General features: G+C 56.1%; 1 protein-coding gene across 2 annotated transcripts in view; it reads left to right on the top strand.

Annotated features, from left to right (window-relative positions):
• The first annotated feature begins 230 nt into the window (after positions 1 to 230).
• Positions 231 to 21,970, top strand: part of HPCAL1 (hippocalcin like 1) — a 104,875-nt gene continuing 83,135 nt past the window's right edge. For both annotated transcript variants that reach the window (XM_030311656.1, XM_030311655.1), the window contains exon 1: positions 231 to 505. The gene's annotated coding sequence lies outside the window, so the exon portion shown is untranslated. The remainder of the gene's footprint in view (positions 506 to 21,970) is intronic.

Below are 21,970 nucleotides of genomic sequence, written 5' to 3'. Positions count from 1 at the left end.
GCCGGCGCGGAAAGCTCTGAGGCCCCGGGCCGAAGGGCCAGCAAGGGGCGTGGCTAGAGACGGGGGCGCGACCCAAGCAGGGTAGGTGGGCGGGGGCAAGACGGGGGCGTGGTCGAGACGGGGGTGGGTCCGCTGGAAACTTGAGCGCCAGCCCCGGCCGCACGCTCCGCCCCCGGCCCCCGCCTCCGGGTCCCGCCTTCGAGTCCCTTCCTTCCCGGCGCTGGCAGGCGGGCCGAGGCGACCGCAGGCGGCGGACGGGCGGACCGGCGGACAGGCGGGCGCCTCCACCTCTTTCCCTCCCTCGCTGCCGGCTTCCTTTTGTTTTTCTGGGAGGCGATGAACGCAGGGCCGGCGCGGAGGCTGCGGGCGCACGGAGGCCCGCGCTCCTAGCCACCCTCCCGGCCTCGGCGCGCTCGTCCCGGGCAGCGGCCCGCGCCTGCCCCAGCGCCCGCGGCGCCGAACTTGGGCTGGGGAAGCCGGCGGACCGCGTCCTGCTGCGGAGCAGGTAGGGTAGCGAGGGGCTGCGGGCTCCGGAGAGTGCCGGCGTGTGCACTGGCGTGAGCTACGATCTGGCTCTCTGCGTGCGTGAGTGTGTGTGTGTGTGTGTGTGTGTGTGTGTGTGTGAGCGCGCGCTCGCGTGGTGTGTGTTGGGGGTGCCTGTGTTTGTCTGCGTGGTGGAGTTGTGGGTGACCGAGGACGGTGGCGTGTCCCTGGAATGGCGTGTCCTCGTGGGGATCCGTGTGTGCAGTGGGTGTGCACATTTTGGGCTGCGTTTGTGGAATTGTGTGTCCGGGCGCAGTTGCTGGTGGGGACGGGTGCGGGGCGGGTGGCTTGGGTGAGCGGCTGCGCGTGGGGCGCGGGTGGCGGGGTGGGCGTGGGCGTCCAGCCTGGCGTGCGGGGCCCTCTGTCCCCCGCCGGCCGGCGCAGTGCGGAGCTCCAGGGCCCTGGGAGACAGCTGGGATCCGAGGGAGGTAGTGCGGGCCTTTGGGGCAGCCTCGGCTGGCCCCGCGGGGGTGGGGGGCAGGTGCGCGCGGCCCACGTGGGTGGCAGGTGAGCTCCGGCCAGGGTAGGGGGCTGGCGCGGTGGCCATCCGCTCCCTCCTTACGGGCGGAGGGGCGACGGACAGAGAGCCCTGCTCCTGAGTTAGGAGCCCTGGTATCGCCGTGACCCGCACTGCGACCTGGGCCAGACACGCCACCTTCTCTGGTTGAGATTTGGTTCTGTATCAAATGGGGACAGTTCCTCCCTTGGGGTATGTCATGACATTTAAAATGAGAACGCGCTAAAGATAGGTCTCGGCCGGGTGCTTGGCACATAGTAGGTGCTAAGTTAATTGAATTAGCGTCTCTCTCTTTTTTTAAATCCTTTTTTCCCCTTCATCGTGGGTGGGGCTATTACATCCCCCGCCCCCCGCGCGTGTTTCGTGCCTCTCTCACGGCCCTAACTTAACCGCGAAGCCCCGAGATTCGAGAAAGTTTAGGCTGCTGGGTGCGCCGCCTGCTCGCCGCATCTCCCGGGCGGCGCCGCCTCGGGTGTGCAGGAGCGCGCAGCGCCCCGCAGCGAAGTCTCCAGCGCCCGAGCTGGGGGTCCCTCTCCTGGCCAAACGCGGCGGCTGCTGGAGTCGGGAGCCTTTTTGTTCAACAAGTGCCTAGTCCCCGGGGCTGTAGCATCTCACACAGTCTGCCAGCCGGGGCGTGAAAGTGGTGCTCCCCGCAGACGTGACTCTCGGGCTCCCAGGGCATCCCAGCCTGGCCTCGTCAAGCTGAAGGCCATACCCCTTTACTCTCGGCCAACACCCAGTCCCCCTAGAGGAGGCTGTTTGCCAGGACGGCGAGTCCCGCCTTGGGCCTCGGCATTGGATTCCAGCCGACCCTACCCCCCCGCCCATGCAACTGGGGTTCTGTTGGATCAGCCTTCCGCAGCAGGCCGAGGCTCCTAGTCCCACGCCACGATGTGTCAAATATTTAGTTTGAAACCTACTACTGTGTAACATTGAACGGCGGTGGATGCGCACACCCTCTAACCACGGTGCAGTCTCGGGGAGAGCCCTGCCAACCGCAGCACAGCGCTTGCTCAGACCCAGCAGGGCCAGCTGGCCCGCGCTGCCCTGCTGCCTTCTCCCAGAGCTGGTGATTCCTTCCCTGCATCGCCGTGGTTTCTTTCTTCCTCTCAGGACCCTCCCCAGTCCGGAAGACAAATAACCTTTCACCAGGGGAGCGGCCAGCCTCGTGGTGCGTGAGGCTCTCAAAATGGGGCAGGGGCATGGAATGGGGACGGGGGGCACGGGGACCATCACGGGCTGTGCGGAGGTGTGGGATGCGATTCCCGGGATCATCGGCTCTCGGTGGGTGTGCTCCGGGAAGCTGGCATCCCTTGCAGGCTTTTATGACACGGGAGCCGAAACCTCTCGCTTGCTCTGTCTTTTGCCAGCACTGACCGCCGAGGCTTCAGCGGTGATCGCAGGCCAGGGGACCTGGCTAAGCTAAGTTTTCATCTGATTTGGTGTCAGGGGCACACATAAAATGCAACCTGCTTTTTCTGTTTTCCTAAAATGATTTTATATCCTAGAGGGAAAAAAGGGCCTTTCATCTGAATCCTGCTCTCTTCCCCGTAATCAGATTCAGTAATACTGGAAAACAAAACAAAACAAAACAAAACGAACAAATCAGGCTGGCTTCCTCAGATCAGAAGATAGACTGAGAGCTGGCCTGTTTGTTGTTGTGGTGGTTGTTTTGTATTTTCTGCTTTAGGCCACCCTTTATCTCAAGCAAACCAGTGTTTTGGCCCTAGATCTATTTCTGTTTCACTTTTGAGAGCGCCTGTAATTACTGAGCTCTTGAGGTTTTATTGGATAATGTGCCGGAGGGAAGGCTCAGGGGCTCTGCCTCTTGCTTGCGGTGGGATGTGGTTCGACGTGGTGCGTTTCAGCCTTGCTTGCTCCCTTTGGGTTCCGCTTTGATGCTTTTTGTAAGGTGGAAAATAGATGTCAACGTGTGATAATCGTGGGGGACACTTGGCATTGGGAATCAGAAGGCTGGAGGCTCAGACTTGTGCAGGAACAAGTCTAAACCCCAGAAGAACAGAGATTTGCCCAAACTCGGGCCAGTATCCATTCATTTCCAACAAACCCTCTAGAGGGAAACTCTTAAGAGATATGAAGGAGCTGGGACTCATTCTTCCAGAATTTATGCTAACGCCGCTCTCTGGCCACTGACTGGGCCGGGCAGAATTCGGAATGCAAGCTTTTGAACCCCAAGGAGTGGACTCACCTTTGTGCACAGCCCCCATGTGGGCTTCGTCTTTACTGAGCTGTGTCTCTACCTGGAAATGCTGCCGAGTTTGCTCTTAGTAAGGCAGAAGTACTCTCTTCCCCGGCTGACACCCGCTGCCTTCAGGGCCCCGCGTGCACGGTTACAAAGGTTGCCTTTTCCCATAAAATACCCTAGTGTGTATCTGTGCATTAGGCACTCTGTCTCCCCGTCACTGCCTACGGTCCTTCCCTCAAACTTATTCTAAGACCTCGTATTGCCTCTCCTAAGCGGTAAAGTGCTCAGGTCACTGAGGAACCGGTGATAATCCTGGATAGGCCTAAGGAGCCCCAGAGTGTATTTGGCACCAAAGAGTAAGCTGCTTGGCAGCTGAAATTTTATCTAGATCGGGATCAGGTTTGTGTTAGAATTTCGCATTCCAGGAAGCCCTAAACCAAGCTTGTTTGTTACGGGATAATGCTTCCAATTTGTGAGTCGCCAGCCCAGGCTTGACGGGGGGGGGGGGGGGGGGGGGGGGGGGGGGGGGGGGGGGGGGGGGGGGGATTAAGCGTATTTTGCTAGTGTGTCAGCCCCAAATGTCATTGTGCTTGCGGAAGGAGGGCACTTGTAGCCTTTAATGACGCTCTGTCTACTTTGGGCCTCACCATTCTCCCGCAGTCTTCGTTGGGTTTCTTTGGCGTTTTCACGTCCACATGCGAGGCTGTGCCCTCGATGCATCTCATATAGCTCTTGCGCTCTTTGCTTTGGGTCGAGTTTCCAACCAGGGGGTGACAGGTAATTGTATACGGAGATAGCAGAAGGGGTTCAGGAGCTGTCTCCGTGACTCTTGCTCTATGGGGGGGAAGATGTTTCTTTCAAAGTACTTTCCACCAGAAAAAAAAAAAAAAAAAAGAGGGTGGAACCTAGTGGCATGGGTTTTAATGTAACTTCAGGTAATCAATACAGTTTGACAGGTGCAGCATTTCTTAGGTGCTGATGAGCCAGTCTAGAGAATTTTTTTTTTCTTTTTAATCATCAGAAAAGCACAGTAAATCCTTTAAGAGAACCCTGCCTTGGCCATGTCCTTTCAAGTATAATTGAATTTCAGAGGCAGAGCTTCATATCTCTGCATTTATGAGGCATGACTAACTAAAGACACCTTCGGGGAGATGTTAGGCTTTCTCCCTGTTGCAACCCTCCCCTGCCAACAGCAGGTGGGCAGAGATGTCTTCTTGGGGCTCTTTTCATTTTTCTTTATAAGCCGAGTGCACCCCCCACCCCCCGCACCTGCTAATCCAGCAGCTGTGTTTTCCAGATATCGGTTTCTTTTCAGCTCTTGAGGTACAGCTCAGATTGGCAGGAAACCAGGAGACGGGGTGGGGTGCTGGCATCCGCCGTCCCTGCCTCATTGGGTAAATTTCTGAAGAGCGAGTGATGGGTCTGCGACCCTTGCCCAAGAGACAGTTCAAGGTACTCCATGGATAGAACTACCATGATTCTGAAGACAGGAGGAAGGCTTTGGGGGGCTGCACGGTTCTCCTCCTGGAAGTCTTCCATGATTGCCTCAGTACCCTGTTGCCGCAGCTGAAATCGTCCCTCTCTCTGTGTCTCTTTCAGCCAGGGAGGTGTCCCTGACTCAGGCCCCCTTCTAAGCGCTCTCCTTTCACCTGGGCTCCCATCAGGTGAGCAAACCTGAGTTCTCCCAGTGCTCGGACCCCACGCCGTGGTGCAGGCTGCACGCAACTACACCATCAAAACCGAGCCCCGGACTTCCCCTCCACCTCCAAGCCGGTCTTTTTTTACCTGTTATGATGAAGGACTCTAGCCGGCTTGTTCATGACAGCCGGAGATCTCCTGAGTGTGTCTGAGCTCTTTCCCTTTCTTCCTCTGTCCGTAAATCGGTCAGTCCTCTGTTGCCCGGGTCCCTCCTCTCGGTCCCCACGGTTCCTCTTCTGCAGAGTAGCGCTTTCTCGTCCCGTATCCTGGAGCCCGGCCTCCAGTTCCTCAGTCATCGCTGCCATCAGGTCGGTGTTGAAAACAGATTTTGTCATCTAACTCTGTGCTCCGGGCCCCCCCCCCCCCCCCCCCCCCCCCAGTTCATGCTCTTCCTTAGTCAGTGTTCTTCTGGACACCTGCCGTGTGCCTTGCTCGAGCAGGACTCTGGAAGCTGGACACAGGCTTCCTTCCGGCCACAGCCCGGCTTGGGCTGGGGGTTGGGGAGACCACCCCTGTCTCCTGAGAGCCCATCTGAGGGCTTCTCAGACCTTGACAGGTGCCCCAGGGAAGCACCACTCCCCCCACCCCACCCCAACTAGGGCAAAGGGGGTCAAGGTTCTGGGGTCCGATCTTCTAAGCTGCAGCGGGAGGGGTGCAGGTGTCTGTCGGGGGGAGACGGGACTGTGAGGGGGAGGGTGGCCGGGCCGCTCCAGCGCCCGCTTTTCTTCTCTCCCACCCAGACTTCTTTATCTGCTAAACTCCTACTCATCCTTGAAAGGAAGATTTGTGTAACTAACAGCTTTATTGAGATATAATTTATATACCATGAAGCGTACCCATTTCAAACATGTCCAATTCACTACTTTTCAGTAAATTTACAGAATTGCGCAAGCGTCGCCACAATCCAGTTTTAGAACCTTTGCATCACCCCAGAAAGCTCCCTTGTGCCCATTTACTGTCATTTTCTGTTCCCGCCCCCGCCCCCAGGCAGCCGCCAATGGGCTTTCTGTCTGGAGATTTGCCTTTTCTTCCTGCCTCTTGTTTTATAGATTTGGCCTAAGGGCCTCTTCCTTGAGGCCTTCCTGGAGTTTTCCGGGGAGAGTTGATTGCTCCCCCAGGCTGATCAAGTGGCCGGGTGCTTGCTTCCCCGCCTGGATGGCCGGCTCTTTGGCACAGTGACTGCGACCTTCTGGCCCCCAGCCCTCCCCTAGCGCGGCGCTGGGCGCCCGGGGTGCACCCAGGGCATGTTGTCTGTGCTTGGTGCAGTCGCTTCCCTCGTGTTTCTTTTGTCAGCTCCCGAGTTAGAATTCAGTAGAGGGTTAGAATTCTAAATACAGGGCAGGCAATTATGATGTGGGGCAAGAACGCGTGAGGCAGGCGGGGTCAGACCCATTTTTTAAATGAAAACATCCAGGATGCCCAGAGGAAAACAACTCACCCAAAGCCATCAGCAGGGAGGAGAAGAACCAAGAATTAAGCCAGGTCACTTTCTCTCCCACCCCTGTTTGGAAATCAGGGCATACCTTCTGTGGCTTTTCCTGGAGTCCCGTTCAGTTTTTCTTGTCATTGCCTCCAAGTCATGTGAACAGACTCCTTGTAGGGTATGAATTTGCCCTACGCGGCCCATCTTCATTTGCCCCATTACTTGGCTCACGGCTGGCCAGGTAGGAGTGACTCAAGCGCGTGTGTGTGCGAGTGTGTGTGTGTGTGTGCATGCAGAGAGGTCTCCTGGGAGATGGATAGAGAGAGGCCCCGGGAGTGCGGGAGGTGCACTTACCTGGCTTGTGCGTTTCAGAAGAACTTCTCTCCTTGTGTCATTTTTGCCCTTTCAAGAAAAGCGGAGGAGGAGACCCCAGTTTACAGATTGCAAACTGAGTCACGGAAGCTGTATACGCAATGTATGCAGGCGGATCGGGGTCTGGGGTGTGGACCGCCAGGTCACAAATGCTCACTCTCTCTCCCACCGACGCACAGAACTTGCATGATAGACGGCAAGAGTGTCTCGTCTCTTTCTGGAGACTGGAGATGTTGGGGTCTGGCAGACCTGGGTTTGAGGCAGGCTCCTCTCTGTCCTTCATCAGCTGGGTGGCGCTTTGGAGCTCCAGTTTGCTCACGCGCACAAAGAGGTTCCATGGAACCGTATCACATGGAACGTGGATGTATTGGACCCAGTTGAGTCTTTGGCCGGTCACGTGTCTGTGGCAAGTGCGGGTGGCTGTTGCTATTTCAACATTCCTGGGTGGCTGGCGGTGCCTCCTCTGCTACTCAGTATTTCTTTTCTAATTCAGGTTTATTAGGCATCTTTGACCCAGACCGTAGTAGCAAAGCATTTGAGGTGGGAGCCTGTGAATGTGTGCGAAGTCTCCTGGAGGGGAGCTGGTGCGGCTCACGATTTGAAGTTGAGGGAGCTGCCCTTTCGGATGGCCCGGCTTCTCAGAAGCATCTCTGAGGGTCGCTGACCCACTCGTGGGGACCCCGAACGAGGGGAAGCTGCACAAAGAGATCTACAGGATATTCCTGCAGATGGGGCCCCGATCTCTTGATCCCCCGCCTCCTTGAGCGTTGGAAGCGTTTATGGAGTTTGGATGCTTGCGTGCTGGTGGGCCAATGGGCTGCCTGGGGGCTCTCGGGGACGCTGGCGGAGTTATGATTCTGTGCGGCGGCGTGTGCGTGGCTCACAGCCCTTGTTTTCTTCCCCTCCAGCAGCAAAATGCTCAAGTCTCTGCTTCCTTCCTGTGCATTTGACAGGCATCTCCAGACAACAGAACTGACGACAGCTCCCCACCCTGCCCCGTCACTCCCATACTCACTTTGCTGTGCCGTCATCCGTTCTTGGAGGGAAGTGAGCACCGCTCAAAACCAGTCACCCGGGGTTAAAAACAAATCGCTTCCAACACGGTACCATTTTCTGTATTTACAGGTGGTTCACACGTGGGGCTGGCGAGTCGCGCCTGCCGGTGTGAGCGTGGGATGTCTAGAAAAGGCTGCCCCGGCCGTGGGCCCGAGGCAGGGCCGTGGGTGGGCAGGACCGACGGCTCGCTCACGCTCTCTCTCAGCCCTCTCCAAGGCGTGGGGTGGCGGTGGCGGCAATAAGGCTGTGTTAAAGATCCTCAGTCATGCAGTGCCAGCCGCATGCCTGGTGACGCAGCCTGGATGGTCTGGTTCAGCTTCCGAGGGGGGGAGACAAAACGGGGCAGCTGCTCTGGCTTCTTTGGGCGTCTTTCTTCTCAGTAAAGTAAAGGGAGAAAGACGGGATCACGAACCGCCGCTTCTATGAGCGTACGTTCTTGGCGATACGCTGTTAGCTGGCCTGAAAACAACACGGCCCGGCTGATTGTTTTGAGAGCGAGGCGGAAGGTGGCTTATGCATTTGGGAACTATTTTCACCGTTGGTCGAGCCAGTGGGGGTGGGGAGGGGAAGATGTCGCCCAGGTAAGGGATTCCAGGTTCCCTCGGCCAGGGGCCCCCAAGCACTGGGAAGGTCTCACGGTGGCCCGGTGCTCCTTCCCCTTGCGCTTTGTCCCGGGGCCACTTGCTGGCTTCCCACGCCGTCCACGTGATTGTCCTCATCACCGCCGCCATCACCGTCATCACCATCCAGTCTCCACGCTGCTTCCCAGCCTCTGAGTGATTGCTTCCCACGTAGCCCATTTGCGTTGAGTTAGCTGTTCTTTGCTTCTTTGCTGGCAGGTTGGGGAGGGGTGCCCACTGTTAGGAGGGTAGTGAGGGGAGTTAGCACAAGATGGTGATAGGCCTGCAGAACCCAAACGGGTGGGCGATGGGATGTTTCTCTAAAAGAGGCCTCGTGAGACTGGGATGGTTGATTTTATGTGTCAGTTTGACTTGGCTAAGGGATGCCCCGATAAAAACATGACCTCTGGGTGTGTCTATGAGGGTGATTCTTGGAGAGAGTAGCGTTTGAGTCAGTAGACTGAGTAAAAAAAGACCCCCTCACCGATGTGTGCAGGCATCATTCAACCATCGAGGGCCCGAATAGGATAGCAAGGCGGAGGGAGGTGGGATTTACTTTGTTTGAGCTGGGAAGTCCTTGTCCTTGTCCTTGGACATCAGCGCTTCTGGTTCTCGGGCCTTCGGCCTCGGACTGAATAACACCGGCTTTCCCGGGTCTCTAGCTCGCAGGTGGCCGACCGTGGGATTTCTCGGCCTCCAAAGTCGCGTGAGCCAATTCCAGTAAGTCTCCTCGTATGTATATACCTCTTACTGGTTCTGTTTTTCTGGAGAACCTTGACTGATACACCAGCCATTCTGTAGGCCCCGGGAGAGAGTCAGTGGTACCTGTTCTGTTGAGCTCCCCTTCGCCCTTCCGGGGAAGATAAATTGCCCTTCGCTTACCCTCTTCACCGGTGCAGGTTGGAGCCTGACCTTGCTGGTTGGGCCCTGTGCTTGTCTGCCTCTCCCAGGGCAGCGGACCTCTTTGCATGCAGGACCTTGTGGATTTCTCTTCCTTGTCCCCCCCTTCCTGGCACAGAGCCTGGAACACAACGGATGCCCAGATGTGTGGCTGGACCACCACTCTCTTCCCTCCCCTGTTGGATGATGGGGGGGGGGAGTTGAAGTATTTAAACCTTAACACCTTTGCCAAAGGGCCTTGCTTTGCAGGCCTGAATGTGTGATCAGCAGGTCAGCGCACTCATGCTGCTTTCTGTGCTCATCACTGATTGGCGAGTGTTTTACCCCTTCATTAAAATTATGAGACAGCGGTGTAGAAGCCATCAAGGCTTTCTGGGCTGGCGGAATGACCCCCATCTGATCATTGATGTCTGGCTTTACCTTGGCGTGAGTGGCTTTTCCTCTCCAGATCTCAGTTTCGTTATTTGTCAAATGGGACTCAGGACCAGGTCACCTTTACAGTCTCTGTCTGCTCTACGATCCGACATAAAGCCCAGAGACAATTTTCCTAGGCCAACTGACTGCAAAAATTAAAAAAAGAACCTCTTAGAGTACACAGACATCTTAGCAAGGGCCACCTTAACAGCCTGCACCAGAATTCAGAAGACGCTGGCGATGTTGAGGAAAAGATCTGTGGAGCACAGATTGGAAGGAAGGGGAAGGGTCAGAGGATACTGAAGTTGGGGAGGTGAACTCTTGTGTGTCCCATCCATCCATCCGTCCATGCAGCACTTCCTGTTCCCGGAACGGCGCTCTACGCGAAGGAATGAGCTCGTAGTACAAAGGAGTGAGTTCAGTGGAGCGCAGAAGGTTGGCCATTGGCGGTAGAGCTGTGGTCTGAGGCTCTCCGTCCCGTGTCTGATTGAGAAGCTGTTTGCTTATCCCTTCAGGAAGGACACGCCCAAGGAAAACCAGTCCAGAGGAGGCGGGTGGCCCTCCTTTTTGTAATAGTTCTTTCTGGGAGGCCCGTACCATACCGCTGATTATCTGAGAAACTGGTGGCTGAACTTCTCCTTGAGACTAATCGTGAATTAGAGAGAAGTCAGAGTTAAGGGAGTATCATAGAAGACAAGTAATTGGGTTACTTTCGGACAAAAGTACCTGTGTGTGCAAACTCCTGAATTCATTGAGTTCACGAACTATTAAGAATTCTTGGAGATGAGCACATTTGTGGTCATAGGTCGGTAGGTTTTTGCTATGAAAATCAGAAGCAATTTAAACATTTCTCCTACATATAAGACCGGGAGCAAGGTATAGAACCGTCTGGACGGTGTCATTCCAGTTGTGTTGCGGAGGGAAAAAAAGGTCTGAGGAAATAGACGAGAAGGGAATACACCAGGCTCTTAACAGCAGTCGAGTCTGATGGGATCACGAGTGGCTTTTCTTTCTTGCTTTTTCACATTCATCTACACTCTGACTTTTCGCCAGTGGGTGTGTATTACTCTTGGAGTGAGGGGGAAGAAAAGGTTTCGAAAGGAACACCAAGAGCACATTCCTCTGATAACCTTGTTTACCCTATTAATTTGCTTAGCAAACTTTCTTTTTATAGTCAGACTGGCTGGAACCCACAAGTTCCATACTTGGGATGATTTGGATTAATGGAAATTTAGCATAATACATCATTAGAGTTTGCTAATGCCATCTAAATTCAATACTAAGTAACTCTGTTAACTGGAATATGAAGAAAAATGTTCTGAGTCTTCCTAGAAATCCACCATTTCAACATGGCGGAGGGTGGAGTCTGTGGCCTAGAATATGTTTCTTCTTTTCCACTTGCTCGAATTTGGGCGTTCACTTTGTTTCTCGACTGAGAAGGAGCCTATGTGGCTCCTGCTGGGTTTCCCCGGGGTAGTTTGATGAGGTGGTTTGGTGTCCTCGTACCGTTGCGCCTGGTCCCAGCTTCCATTGCTGTTTCTTTGCTTTTCTCGTCACGGGTGTTCAGCACAGTGGAACCTCTTCCGGAGATCATCTCCTTGCTGTTCGTGGGTCAGGCTGCTCAGTCCACTGCTTCAGTCCACGGCTGCTGTGGACTGAATAGCTTTTTCAGTTCCCCACCCCTGCCCTTCCCCCCATGACAGCCCAAGAGTAAACCTGCTGGTCTTTATCTCCGTCCAGTTGGAGGACTCATGGGGGTGATCCTTCCCCACTCCCTGTGCTGCTCCTGCCTTGGACCTTGGGTTGACTTGGGTTGACGTTGGGTTGGTGTTGGGTTGACACTGGGTTGACTGTATTTACTGGCTGGGAAGCAGGACCCTCTCAGCCCTTGTTAGGGCCATGCCGACTTTCGGTGGCATCCTTCCAGAGCTTCTCAGGCTGTCGTTCCCATCATTTTTCAGAGGTTTAATCTGTCTGAGTCCAGGATATTGAGTCAGCAGTGGAAAGTTATGAAGTCGAGGCCAATCGTCAGAGAAATTGGCCAATATCAAGGATTAATTTCAGGGTGAATGAAGGAGAGACATTGACAGCTGGGCTGTCTCTCCAGGCAAATAATGTTGCTGTCAGCTGTTGCCTTCGCTACAAGCTCGGGGTCCGCTTACAGTTTCTCGGGTTAGAAATTTTAAAAAATCACATCTTTATAGTCTGCTGTCCATATTTGCGATCTTGAGAAAGAAAATAATTGTCAGCAAAATTCCACACACATCTGGTAAACGATTTCAGGATCTTAACCATAAGGAAACCATATTTAAAAATTAGGATGGCTACGGTATTCGGAAATTATTATTTTTGAAAGCTGGGTCCTCAGTTTATTGCAGGATTCCACAAAGAGGCAGGAAGGAAGCCCTCCAGTCACTGGAAGCAGGTAGGTAACCATGGAGACTGGGCGTGTCCCTGGGGTTTCCTGGGTATCCCAGTTGTCCCGGAAAAGGATACATAAGCCTGACTTCTATTTCTGCAATTGTGCGTGTGAGTTAAATTTTTCTAAACAAAGGTCATACGCTTTATTGACTCGACACTCGTGACATTTCGGACATAATTTTGCCCTCCTTTCTGGCTGCCTGATTATTAATGCTGCGTACCCCCTGCCTTTCCTGCCAGAAACACGAAACACTTCAATGCACCCCGGGAGCACCTACCCATAAACAGCTGGAACAAAATCTTCTCATAAAGCTAGGGGTCCTGTCTCTAGTGGGAACGATGGTTGCTCTGTACGATTCGGCAGATTAGTCCGATGCTTATATTTTGCGTGGCAAGCTGGGCTCTGGGCCCTGGGCCCTGGGGGACGACAGGGAACAGGATGTGGGGGGGGCCCTGCCCTCGCCGAGCGCATGTCATGGTTGTGACCCATAACATGACGGCGTGAAGCCAAGGGGGGGCCCTTGGACCCCTCCGCTCCTGGCTCACTCGGGCAGCCCCAGAGCCAGAAAGAGCCTTCTACGGCATGAGCGGCCGGAGGCCCATGGTGGGCACCCCTGCCAGATGCTTCTTTGTGGTCACTTCACGGGTGCCGTGACAGGCACGTCCGCTCTTTGGCCTCCCTTCTGCAACGCACTGCAGCCTCGCCACCGGATGGCCCTTTTGGCACAAGCTTGTTAACTGGCAGGGACCGGTGTGGGCTTGTCACAGCCTGAAGAGGCTGCACGAGCGGGGAGCAGACTGGACGTCGGCGATGTTGAGGAAGCGGCCGACCCCAGCCTCCGTGTACGCGGTGATTTGACCGGCGAGCTTGGTCTTTCGGCCGCAGAGGATGCTGTCATCTGAACAAGAAAACAGCCTCCGGGCCCCCGATGTCCCGGGCTTAGAGGCTTCCTGCCTCGTTGAGCTGCAGAGGGTGACCCCAGACTAGAGATGTCTCTTCTTGACGCTGGACCGACTTCTGTTCGAACACGTAGTGAACCGGCTGTTCTGTTTAAAAGGAGAAAAGGCACCTGCGTGGCCCCTCTCTCGCTCCCCTTCCTGCGTTGTAAACAGCACCCGCCGTGGCCGTCCCCATGCGGGTCCCTAGGGTCTGCTGGGAGCGCTGCCCTGGAGCATTTGTGTCTTCGTCCGAAATGGGAATTATAAAGCCCCCTCCCAGGACTGTTGTGAGAAATAGCCACTGGGCCTCTTGTTTTTGTTTTATTTATTTATTTTTGAGAGAGACACAGAGAGAGCATAAACAGGGGAGAGGGGCAGAGACGGGGGGGGGGGCGGGGGGACAGAGGATCCGAAGCGGGCTCCACGCTGATAGCAGAGGGCCCGATGCGGGGCTCGAACCCACCAACTGCGAGATCATGACCTGAGCCGAAGCTGGACACTTAACCGACCGAGTCACCCAGACGCCCCAGCCGTTGGACCTCTTGTAAACTCCAAAGTGCTGTATTAGTGGAAGGACCACCACCACCACCACCATCACGGATGTTTTTATATTCACATCCTGCAGCCCCTGACACGTGAGTGTCTAAACAGCAGGTTTCCTTGCTGGGTCTTTACGGCTCCCCCTGGGGAAACTCTTGGGTGTTGGGCCTTGGGTTATGGGGAAAGAGAACACTCCCCTCCACTCTCACTGTTTGCCCTCGTTTGAGGAGAGGAACTCCCCCCCACCCCCAACCTAGTGAGCACCCACACATCCTTCAAGAAGCAAGCGGGCCTCTTATGCTGGTCGATACCTTTTCCCTGCCTGTGCCCTCGGCACCTGTACCCCGCCCTCACTGTTAGGGTGTCTTTTCGACGAAATGGCGTTAAAAAAAAATAATAAGTCTTTCTTCCCAGCAGACTAGATCCTCTGGAGGGTGGAGACCGAACACGTTCCCATTCATCTTTCTAGTCCCTGTTGAGCTTTGCACTGGGCCTAGCCCTTGCCCTTGCGCTGGATGGAGGTCCGGTGGACTTGGTGGCGAGTGGCCGAGGCAGCTCCAAGTGAGGGATCCCACGTGAGCCCCCACACGTGCACCCCTTATCCTTCCAGCCCCAGAAGTACACCACCTTCTCCGGGCTTGTCCCACACGTCACTTAGAATGAAGATGGGAAAGGCACAGGTAACTGGCACTGTCCTAAATGGCACCTTATCTCAGGTCGTGAGAATTAGCCCCCACTCATTCCTTCATTCGTTCGTTCACTCAACGGTTAGCCAGCGCCTACTATATGCCCGGGATTCTAGGCACAGGAGATGGGTCAGTGGGGAAGAAGAATCTCTTGGAGCTCCTCTTGGAAGTCACCCAGGGTTACTACCCCACACACCTTGAACTCACGCACAGAGCATTCTAATCAGATTAATTTTTAAATGTGACGCGAGGAGAGTCCAACGGATGAACTTCAACGTGCAAAAGGTCCTCGTGTCTTCTCAGAGGGAAGAAAAGAAAAAAAACAAAACAGGAAAACTAAGCAAAACGTACTTCCAGAAAGTCAGTGAAGAATTTTTCCAACCATGCAAATGCTGACTTGCTAGCTTTCTTCGTGCTGTTGTAAGGGTCCCCGTATTAAAAACCCACCCACCCTGTTGTTCTGAAGGCTGAACCCAAGATGTGGAGTTATGTAAAAGCCAATTAAAATAAAGTAAATGCAACTACTGTGCCATTGTGCTGTAAATTTTGAGAACTGGATCAATGGAGGTTGTGGAAATGCCAAAGTTGTTAAGACTTTGGTTGCCATGACAACAGTGCTCCGCGGTGGGTAGTGTGTTACCTGGGAATTCTTCTCGGCCAGGCTTTCTTTCGGGCCACTGCATTTCTCTCTGGGCAAGGGGTGGGGTCCTCCGGAGCGAGGTCCCAGTCCCGCCAGGCCACCTGTTTCGTGACCTTGGGAAGAAAGCCGCTTCCCGTCTGCCTCGGTTTCCTCCCTTTGGGGACCGCCACTCCACGGCTGTGAGTGTGGCATAGCCACGCAGCACTTCTCGGAAATCACCGCAGTAATTTGGAGATTTCTGACGGGCCCGCTGGCTTTCAGGCTGCCTTTTGGGGAAACCAGGATGACAGGGCCGAGGGAAGGGGAAGGGACTGCCCCAGGTCCCGCTTTACCTGTCTTACCTGGCCTTAGGTGACAGTGCAGTTCTCTGTCCTCTTGGCTAATGGCCAGCTGGGACCTGCCGGCTTTGTTTCGGGGGAGGGGGTTGGGATTTAAGCCACCGGCTGCCGGGATCACATCTCCTCGGGGCTTTCAGTTCGCAGACGTGCTCTCCAGCCATCATTTCAGTAAGCTGGCTTAGTCCGGAGCCCCAGCCTCCGGGGCCACAATTATTTTATAGGCGGGGGATTTACAGACGTTGGGATTTGCCAGCTACCCGTCCGAGGTCTCGGGGCCCTAAGGCAGGCAGGCCAGGATCGCCGTGGGCTCCTGAGTGCGGGGCAGAGACGGGGCTGTGCCCCAGGGAGGCCCCGGGGCCCACGCTTCCCCGAGGCCTTGCTCGGAGCTGGCCCCAGCACCCTCCTCCAGACTCCAGCTGACCAGGCCTCTCAGTTCCTAGCACTGGGCTCAGCGCCGCCGTGATGTCTCTTTTGGGGTGTCCCTGCCAAGAAGCTTCCGAGGCGTGGTGCTTTTAGGACGTTGAGATCCAGAGGCGTACAGGAGGCCTCTGCTCTCTTAGCTGGGACGAGGGCCCGGGAATACCTGCTATGGGCCACCTGGCTGACGCCCCATCCTGCCCCGCGCTCCTGCTTTGCCGGCTAAATTGGGGCTCATTAGTGCCTCTGCAGGGCTTCGGTGCCTGCCCTCATTCAATGAGACCGGGCTGACCTTTTTCCGCTTGACGGGGCGGTGGGTCACTGGAGGTTGGTTGCTGGGAAATGATACAGCAATTGGGGAGTTTTCAACTCAGTGGGAAATAGGTCGTGGCACCGACATTATTTAACCCTCCGCAGGGCAGCCTGACTGTTTAGCTGAACGTGAGGCCCTGGAGGATGCCAAGGGCCGTGAGATCGAGGGTTGAATGGGTGCCGTGGGCCGCCCCGTGTCCCCCCTCTGCAGTGGCCAGACTCCCTCCTGGTGTGACTGCCCCTTGGGTGCTCGCCGACTGCATCGGGCCGGGAGAGACCCAGAAGGCAGAAGTTTGCTCCAGAGGACAGGTGTGTTTCCAGCCTTGCCCCGGGGGAGTGAAGTTTTTAAAAGTATTTTTTTTGTAATGTTTATTTATTTTTGAAAGAGAGAGAGGGTGGGGGCAGGGAGAGGGAGACACGGAATCCAAAGCAGGCGCCAGGCTCTGAGCTGTTGGCACAGAGCCTGATGTGGGGCTTGAACTCAGGAACCGAACCTTGAGATCCTGACCCGAGCTGAAGTCAAGTGCTTAACAAACTGAGCCACCTAGTCGCCCCTAGAAGTATTTTTTTTTTATGTTTATTTCTGAGAGAGAGAGAGACACAGAGAGAGAGAGAGAGAGACAGAGCATGAGTGGGGGAGGGGCGGAGAAAGAGAGGGAGACACAGAATCCGAAGCAGGCTCCAGGCTCCGAGCTGTCAGCAAAGAGCCCGACGCGGGGCTCGAACCCACGAAGCACGAGACGGTGACCTGAGCGGAAGTTGGACGCTTAACCCATGGAGCCACCCTGCGGGGAATACCGTTTAATTAACTCAGCCATATTTTCTTGGAGTTGCTTCTCCAAGTGCAGAGGGGTCTCTCCCGGCCTCACGGGGCCGCAGGCTGTGGGGCCGCGAGCCCGTCACCTGGAAGGTGGGAGGTCCCTTTAGTGCGTGTTGAAGGAGGCTGGTGTGTCATCTTTGTCATCCTTAGGCTCTTAAAGCAGACGGTGGGGACCCTGTGGCTGGTCCTGTTTTGCAGACTGTGACCTTTGAAACTCTTCCCCTTGACCTCCAAAGCCTTGACCAGCCACTCTTTGAGGGTGTGGGCTTGGGACCCGCCAGTGCTGGCTGGACACCTGGGCCGGGAATTAGCAGCTTCGGGGTGCGCTGGCCTGTCACCCTTTGCAGCCCCCCCTCCCCCCGCCCCGAGCCTGTGTCCCCACCCGGGAGTTAGGCGAGGCCACCGGCCCTGCCAGCTTTCTGGGTTAGGCTGTGACTCAAAGGGAGAGTGTGATGTTGGCTTGCAGCCCGCGGTGCCCCGTGTGAAGGGATTCTCTTTCCTTCTCAGCGGCCACGCTGATAAATAGGAGACACGGCGTTTCTCCCTGTGGGGAGAATTGGGGCAGTGTCACTTAGAACCCATTCTGTCCCTTAGAGAACGCTCGCCCCCCCCTCCCCCTCCCGTGCCCTTTGACGTCGGCCGGTGCTTGCTGCCCGGGGCTCGCCGCTCTCAGCCCGGGCCGCTGGCCACCGCGTCCACCCCCGTGCCCACGCTGTGTCCAGCCGGCCTGGACAGTTGCCATCCCACAAACACATCGGCGTGCCCTTCTGGCCTCCGGCTCTTTGTCTTTGCCGTGTCCCTCCCTCGCCCAGCTAGAGCGAGCCTTTGGTCCCGCTGGCCGCGGCACATGGGGCTGAGCCCTACTTTGGCCCGTGGACCCCGTATCGTAGAGGGACGTCGTGCCAGGGCCTCTCCGCGGCAGTGTCCCCAAGGAGATGCGCTGCCGGGGCACGGATGGGACTCGTTCCCCCTGCGGCCCCGGCGCCCCGTCCGGCAGGTAGAAGGGCTCCCGTCACCCGAGTCTACCTGGAACCCAGCCTCGCCTTCCCATTACTCCTGTGATTTGCAACCACGGCTCAGGGCTGGAGGGATACTGGGCACTGCTCTAGGTTAGGTCAGGGTTTTAAAAACGTGCATCTCGTTGGTTCTGTAAGCCCAGGATATGTAAAGCAGCTGTACCTATCGTGGGCCTGCTCCGGGAGAGACCATGCTGGTTGCCTCGCGATGGCTGGTGGTGGGGTTACACCCTGGCTCTGTTTCTTGGCCCTGTGAGCCCCACACAAATCCCTTAACTGCTCGGAGCCTCCGTTTCCTCACGTGGAAATTGTACCGTCGCGAGGATTCTGTGAGCTAGGTGACGTGCCAGTGCGGCATTCGTTTTTAGCTTATTAACATCAGAGCTCTATGGGTTTCTCTTTTCTTTTTCTTCTGAAGTGCTTTTAAGACCGAACAGGAACGAGTTTGCTCGTCATCTGTGGGTGGAGGCACTCTCACCTTCAGCCAGGGCCTAATTTTGGCCAAGAGCCTCGTCTCGTTCTGCTTAGAGAATGGTGCTATTCAGAGCCAAAGGATACGGGACTTACTTCTCTGGGTAGCATTCTCTCTCTGCAGATGGTGTGAACACTAATGACTTACTATATATGTATTCACAAGTGGGTGATTTATGGTTAACACCAGACCCGTAACTTTTCATTTCCTGACGGATGCTGATGTATCAGAAGCGTCATTTGTAGTGGCCTGTAAGATGCAAGAAGTGTAAAAAAACCGAAGTTGAGGCCCGTTTCTGTCTGCGAGCTGTTCGTGTGCTTCTGGAGCTGCCTGGCCCCACGGGGCATGGCCGAGGGGCCGCCCCGTGCGCTCGGCTGTGTGTGTGGGGGGGCTCTTTGCGTGTGCATCTCCGCAGTGGGCAGGCCATGGCGAGGATCCCATCTCATAACGAGGACACTCAGGCCCAGAGAGGTTAAGTGCCTTCTCCGAGGGTTCATAGCTCCGAAGTGACAACAGGCCTTGGAACTCAGGTGGGTCTGACTCCAGCCTGGAACAGTGCCTTAGCATAGAGCGGGCGCGCAGCTAAATGTATCGTCCCAGATCTGGTTTACTCGCCCACCTGAACACTCTCTACCCCAGATGTTAGGGCCTCTAGCGGGGAGGGGTTGTTGGGGAAGATTATTAAAATGCAACCTCCTGGTCTCAGCCCGCCTCTCCGGCATCAGGGACAAATAGGGGCGCGTGGTAAGGGGCCTTGAACGCGATGAAGATTGGGGATCATGACTCCCGGCCAGTATCCCCGATTATCCAGCTGGACCCAGTGTCGTCACGTGAGTCCTGGGGGAGGAGCCTCCTCCAGCTGCAGTCTGATGGCGATATGACTAAGAACCAGCAGAGAGATGCAGCCAAACGCTGCGGCTGGCTTTGCAGAGGAGGACAGGGCCACCGGCCAAGAGATGTGGGCGGCCCGTGTAAGCTGGGAAAGGCAAGGCAACGGATTCTCCCTTGGAGCCTCCAGAACAGACGCAGCCCTGTGGCTCCTCCGTCCCAGTGAGACCGGTCTCTTCCTCGTTGCTTCGTACTTTCTCTCCGGCACGTCCCCCCTTCCCACCGCCCCGGCCCCTTGGTCCCAGCCCTGCCCAGGCCCCAGATTCCCGGGCTTCAGGTGGGCCTTGGGGCGGCGTGGTTCCCGGCTGCAGGAACTGTGTGTGAAAGATCCGGCTAACAAAGTGCATTGGAAGCGGGGCTGGTCCCACCCTCTCGGCCTTAGACTTGACGTGTCGCGCTTTTTCTGAATGAAGGGGTCTGTCCACGCGGGGGTGCGGGCCGCGGCTATGCCGAGCAGCGCAGGGTTCTGAGAGTCTGGCTCCTTCTCTCTCGCTCGCCGTCTCCTTCTGCCTGCACGCACACGGTCTGCAGCCCTCAGAACATTTCCTGTTATTTACATCTTGGTCCTTTTGATTTTTTTCCTTTTAAACCCAAGACTTGACTTTGTACGCGTTTTGTGGTGAGCTAGACATGTTTTATTTTTCCGAGTGGCCCAGTCATCTCTGAATGTGGGACGAGGGCCTTGTAACGGGAGTCGGTGAGGCCCGCTTGGCGGTCCCAGTGTAGACATGACCGATGAGGAGGAAAGGTGATCAGTCTTGAACTTGAATGCTCTCACCGGAATGTCCTTAGTCCTTTAAGGACAGTGGTTGAGAGCATTAGCTTTGGAGGGGCCTGGGGGACTTGGGCCCCATGCTATCCCTCCTGGCCTCTTACTGGTGGGTTATTTAATCATGCCAGTCTCTGACTGGGGGGTCTTAAGCCACAGAAACGTGTCTTCTCGCGGTCCTGGGGGCTGAAGTCTGAGATGAGGGTGTCACAGCCAGGTTCGTTTCTTCTGAAGCCTCTCTCCTTGGCTCGTAGACGGCTGTCTTGCTGTGGCCTCGCATGGCCGTCCCTCTGTGTGTGTGTCGGTGCCCTGATTTCCTCCTCTTATAAGGACACCAGTCAGACTGGATTCGGTCTACCCGTATGACCTCATTTTAATCACTTCTGTGAAGAACCTGTCTCCACGTACGGTCACATTCTGAGGTCCTGGGGTTAGGGCGTCTGCGTATGGATTTGGGGGCCGTACCAGTCAGTCCGCAGTTGAATTCCCATTCACGTGGGATTTAGAGGGCTCCCCTAATAAGGCTGGTAAGGGATTAATTTAAATGACGGTGTATTTAAGTGCTTAGCACACTCAGGAGGTGGCAGCCAGCACTAACCGGGGAACACGTGAGGGAATTTTTCTTGAGTGCCTGGCACGTGACAGTCTGGGTTCTTGCTAGATGTCAACTTGCTTTCATGTGTCGCTGTCTGCGTCGTGCTTCTCCCAAAATGTGGACCCTGGTCGTCTCGCGGAGACTGTAGATCCCTGGGCCGCAGGCCAGGCGTTTGGAGTCCCAAGCTGCTGGGTCAGGGCCCGGGAATTTGCACCCTAAGTAAGTACTCCGAGCACCCCAGGTACCGTGGCAGAACCGCTACGCCAAGCCTTGTCGCTTCTGCCTCGACCGTATGCTCCCGTCCACGGCCCTCGCGCCTGCCGTCTTGTCCTTATCTTCGCTCTTCCTCAGCCGACTCCTGTGGGCCGGGCTGGGCATTTCCTCCTGCTCCTTCTTGTCCTGGTTGGCACGGAGCACCGTTTCCGAACCCGGAGACACTCCGGAAGCGTGTGTTGGCCGAGCGGATGTAAGAAGTGATTTTCCAGGGTTTTCCAGGGCGGGAGACGAACTCCCGGTGACTCTTTCGAGGCCGCCTCGCGGCCAGCGGCCAGGCTGAGACGGGCGTCCTCCCTTCTTAGGGGTGTTCTTCAGGCCGGGCTGTGCTTGCCTCTCACCGAACGTCCCCGGACCTTTGTGAGTTCGCATACCTTGCGCCGTTTCTGTCTCCTTCTTTGTCCAGGGCCCTGCCTTCTCTCCGGCTGCCTCTCCCTCCCCGTCTGATGTGTCGCTGTTGCTTCTGTGGGCTTGGGAGCCAGCTCTTCCGTCAGCTGCTCGGCCACACTGGCCACACGGTGGTGGCCCTGGCGGAGCTTGCTGCCGTGGTGGTGCAGTGCCCTTGGCAGGGCTTGGCTCGGGGGCCGTGTGTCACCTGTTGTCAACTCACGAGGGAGCCCCGTGTCACCTGTGCCCTCTCAGGAGGGAGCCCCGTGACACCTGTTGTCATTTCAGGAGGGAGCCCCGTGTCACCTGTTGCCATTTCAGGAGGGAGCTCTGTGTCACCTGTGCCCTCTCAGGAGGGAGCCCCGTGACACCTGTTGTCATTTCGCGCCCTCAGGCCTTGTCTGTTCTGTTACCCGCTGCACACCTGGGCTCCCAGCTGGGGCCTTAGTGGGAGTCCTGCTCCGGGTGGGTGTGAGGTCCGGTGGAACCATAGGTAACTGCTCCTGCGGAGGCGAGAGGGAGGGGCGTGACGGGGGGAAGGTGAGGGGCTTTACCTACTATCTACCCCACCCCCCACCGCCACCCCGTGTCTGCATTTTATGGAGGTTCTGGGTGACGTTTCACTTTAAAATCCTTAGCCACAGTGTCTGACCTCTAAGGCCCTTGCAGGGCTAACCTGCTTGGGCTTTGGAACAAGTCCCTTTGTGA

This window comes from Lynx canadensis, chromosome A3, assembly GCF_007474595.2.
Source record: "Lynx canadensis isolate LIC74 chromosome A3, mLynCan4.pri.v2, whole genome shotgun sequence".
NCBI classification, from domain to species: Eukaryota; Metazoa; Chordata; class Mammalia; order Carnivora; family Felidae; genus Lynx; species Lynx canadensis.
The sequence above is the reverse complement of the archived record's forward strand: the minus strand, read 5'-3'. Positions and strand labels throughout refer to the sequence as shown.